This window comes from Schistocerca americana, chromosome 2 (genome assembly GCF_021461395.2).
Source record: "Schistocerca americana isolate TAMUIC-IGC-003095 chromosome 2, iqSchAmer2.1, whole genome shotgun sequence".
NCBI classification, from domain to species: domain Eukaryota; kingdom Metazoa; phylum Arthropoda; class Insecta; order Orthoptera; family Acrididae; genus Schistocerca; species Schistocerca americana.
Window position 1 is genome coordinate 95,881,464 of NC_060120.1, and position 4,543 is coordinate 95,886,006.

The following is a 4,543-nucleotide window of genomic DNA, read 5'->3' on the forward strand; positions in this document are numbered from 1 at the left end:
AAACCACAGATATGCTTTGTGATCCTAGATGACTATCGAAACCACAGTCGTAACAGTCGCGACCACATAACAAGAGTGATACTTCACGTCGATTTTGTTACTACTGCGCGAGCAGCTTGCCAATTGGCCAGTAAGTAAAAATGTTGAGTTCGGCGCGATCGTGAAAGCGAATAGTAGTTGTGTATTTTGGTTTTTCAAACAGGAGCGTCTGCAGCGCAATAAATTGCAACAACAACAAGAAGAAGACGTCACATCTGTCCTTTTAGGTTTCCTAAGGACCCTGAGAGGCGTATACCATCATGTTACTATACTGTGTCGTTAGGACTGGCTTGCAAACTATATGTGTATTAATGATTAATGTTTCGTTTTAAGAGCAGAAAATGGGTAGTGAATAGAAGAAGATCTTATGAAAAAAGACCCTCTTTACGTTTATAGTAATGCCAAGTTTTGTTCATGAATGCCGACAATAATAAACCCATGCGGAATGTTTGACATCCCAAATTTGCCACGTCAACCGACAATGAAGAAGAAACTGCCACAAAGGTTCGACAATCCGTCTAAAGCTGTAAAACCGTCCTATGACACAGAAGCGGCCACTTCAACTCTTCACACATCAGTGTCGAATTCATCTGAATCGTCACCATAGACCTGCTTTGGCGATGGAATGGTTAGGTTAAGTGCAGTTATTTGTGTCTTGCAAATGCGTGCGGAGTGTCAGAATGTGCAGATCGCCAGACTTCGCGCAAAACTATTACAGGACAAGGAAAGTGTCTATCATTTTAATTACAGACAGCAACAGAAACTGTATGAGTAGGATCAAGCGAAGGAGGACAAGCAAATTTGGAATACTATGAGATCCTGATATTTTAAAACAGTTGCCATTTATTCGTTGTTAAGCAAAGTTAGCATACTATAGAAGGAGAAACGTGCTGCAAGATGGAAAGACGAAAATAAGCTGTTTGCTCTAAATTTGTCACATTACAGCCCTCTGGTATACGGATTTTGTCAGAATGTTTCATGCTTCCATCAGTGCGTACATTACAAAGGTATATGGAAGGCATACAAATAAAATGTGGGATAAGTGACAATATATTCCACCTTTTAAAGCACAAGGTATATAGCATTTCTCCGATACTGATAAACTAGTGAATATGTCATTGGACGAAATGTCTCTAATGGCAAATTTAATATAAAACAGCATGTCTGAAAGTGTTATTGGCTTTGAGGACGTGGAGTTTACACGTATAGCATATTTGTCCCACTATTTGGCAGTTGCTTGTTCCACTTACAATAATATAAAGATGAAAGTCGTACTTGTGGCAGCAAGCGACAAAGACCAAAACACAGTAGGCCTACCAAACGGCAAATGGGTCGTCGATACCTTTTGCACATAGAGGCGGATGTCTGTGCTTCTTACGTGTGAATCTGTCTGTTTATACTCTTTGGATATAAACATGGTAAGCTGCAGTTCTATCACAGACTGTGGTTCTATCCAATGTCACAAGTGTTTCTTCATGAATGTGTTGTAGTTTGTCACTGGATTCATGATTTTTTTATCTCTACTTGCTCTTAGTTTAGAACCATCTATGTCTTCTGATATTACACAAGCTCTTGTAGGCAAAAAATAAATAAAATACTTCGTAAATCACGCAACAAAGGCATACAAAACAAACATTATGCATCTGACGTTCTCCTTTCTCGCCGCTTGGAACGCTAGTGTCGCTCCAGCTGTCAAATGGTGACAACTATTACAGCAGTGAGTGCCGCGACAATTTATTGTGCTACAGACACTCCCGTTTGTAAAAACCATTGTACAAAACGAAATACACAACTACTATTCGCTTTCGCTTTCACGATCGCACCGAACTCAACATTTTTACTTACTGCCCACTTGGCGAACTGCTGGTGCAGTAGGCAATAAAAAAGGCGCGAAATGTCGCGACTGTTATGTTAGACTGTAATCGAAACTATCTATGGATGAAGCAGAGCGTTTGTAAAAGGAACCAGACTCCAAAAGAGCGATGCAGTTGCAGTAGTTCATTGTGGCGTGCAAGGACACGCATCGAGCATTACGTATTTATTGGGGAATATATACAGTATTTGCCTGTCGTAATTGCTGTCTACACTTTACAGTTTATGTGAAGAAAACTAACGAAGATAGCATTTAAATGCATAAATAAAGTCGATAAAGTAACCAATCACTTTGTTTGCTTGGGGCACCCGAAAGCGGATTTTGTAAGCCAATTTCACAATGCCGTTTCTATTTGATCATGTAAACATGCCTGTATCGGTTCTGAAAATCCGTTTTTAGCTGCCGGTTTTCCTCTTCCACAATCGAATTTTGCTCCCATGTAAAGGCACAATCGTTTTTGAAACTTACTTGGACTGTCAGGTTATGGCTTGATTTCAAAATATTCGCCTAATATGGACAGTGTGCCTTATTATGTTGGGCTGAGCATGAAAGTGTCTACCTCTAATATTTAAGTGAAAAGAAATAGCAACTGTGCTGGCTAAATCAGAAACTAGAATAGCTGTTTCCCAGGCGCCATATTCAACTGGGCTAGCAAATCGGTGTCAGACCTTAACATGTAAACACGATTGCGAAAAACGACCTCCGAAGATCCGTTTTCGTATCTAAGAAGAAGTGTCGCATGTAAACGTAATGAATGTTACCTTCCACAGGTACAATGATACATTTAGATGTTTTGTATGTTAATGCACTTGTCTGATAAAAATGTAACAACATGATAATGAATGTGCATTTAATCGAGTGTTCTCTGTTTCATAACCACAGCTTTTAGAAAAATGGTTAAATGGCGTCAAAAGGCAAGGTTTTCGACTGACAGAAAACCATTTTCTATTTTCAGAACAATCTGAGGAAAGTTGTTTCCTTGCAAACTAGGCAAACTGCAAGAGACTGAAAGATAGTGTAGTTCCATCTATCTTTCGTATCTCTAAACATATACAGCAGAATATAAATTATAATTGTAAACCATAGGGCCCATCATATTTTGTTTTGACTATCGAACTTTAAAGACACTACGATACAAACAAAAGCAGATTTCGGGCGTAATTCTACCAGCATAGTGGCCGCTATTCAATTTGTCAGCTATTCACCGTAGGCCATTTGCGGGATTTTGGGGCCTTGGGTCGAAGTTAGAGTGAGAATATATTGCCTCTAACGCAGTGATCTCTGCTGTAATGTCTCGACTAAAGTTCACTTGCAAGCACCTCGCGTTCTTCACTGGCCCAGACATATCCCATTCAAAAGTGTCATGGATACTACACATACGATTCATAAGCATTTTTGTAATTTGTATTCCATATGTAGAACAAGAGCTTTTAAAGCTCTGAAGAGATATACGCAAGATCGTTTCCCTTCTTTGCAACAACACTTACAGTTCACATTTCGACATTTTTTATTACTGGCTAGAAGAAATGGCCAAAGATATTTCTTAAATTTTTCCTGCACGTTGTTGTGCTGTTTTGTCTGTGTTGTAATAAATTATGCTGCGGCAGCGTTGTGATATGGCTTCCTAGAACACCAAATGAAAGTGTACCCAAAGACCTGACAGTTGGCACAATAGCGATTTATCAATGTTTGCAATATTTCGTAGCGAAGAACTTCCTTCAGTTTTACTTTCTGGTATGCTCATTCCTAGGGGAAACTAAAATATTAATCGCTTATAACTACTCGCACGTCATAGTTGAGGTAGATTGAAAGTCGATGGAACAGAATGTGAAAATGTGCCACAATGCAATGCAAATCGTAGTATTCACACATGCCGAGCGAAACGATAGTCAGCATCAAGGTTTCTTGGGAAGAAAGTTTTGTCGTTGATGTTTGTGGATAGAAGAGTCACATCGTCTGTTATCATGGGAAGTTGCGTCGCGTCCACTAACTCTATAGTGGTAGAGTTCGTGCTTCTGTGTTTTCTCTACAGTAAGTAGTAGAGTTCGCGCTTCTGTATTTTCGCAGACTTTATTTTATTGTTTGCTTTGTTTTCGTAGTACGTTGCAAAGCCTCCATGAGCACTTCAAAATTTTTCCTCAGAAGGTCAATTCACATTGGCCGTCAAATCGTGTCACATCAAAACATTCCACAGTGCATTTCGAAAGGCAGCATTCACGCAGGCCATTAGCAAACCGTCACGTCACTTCACGTCACGTCCATCTGTCTCGCGAAGAAAGTTTTGACGGTGTTGTCGTCTGCTAAGTTAATCTATTTTCACCGTTCTTGGTCATTTCATAGTAGTGGACTTCGTGCCTTTACGTCTTAATTTTTATTTAACACTGATCAGCCAGAACATTAAGACCACCTACCTAAAAGTCGATATGTCCACATTTGGCACAGGCAGCAGCGGCGACGCGCCGTGTCGTGGAAGAAATGCGGCCTTGGTAGGTCGCTGGAGGGAGTTGGCACCACATCTGTACACACAAGTCACCAAAAGCCCATAAATTCTGGGGAGGGAGGTGATGAGTTCTGACACCACGTTCAAATCACATCCAAAATATGTTCCATCAGGTACACATCTGGTGAATT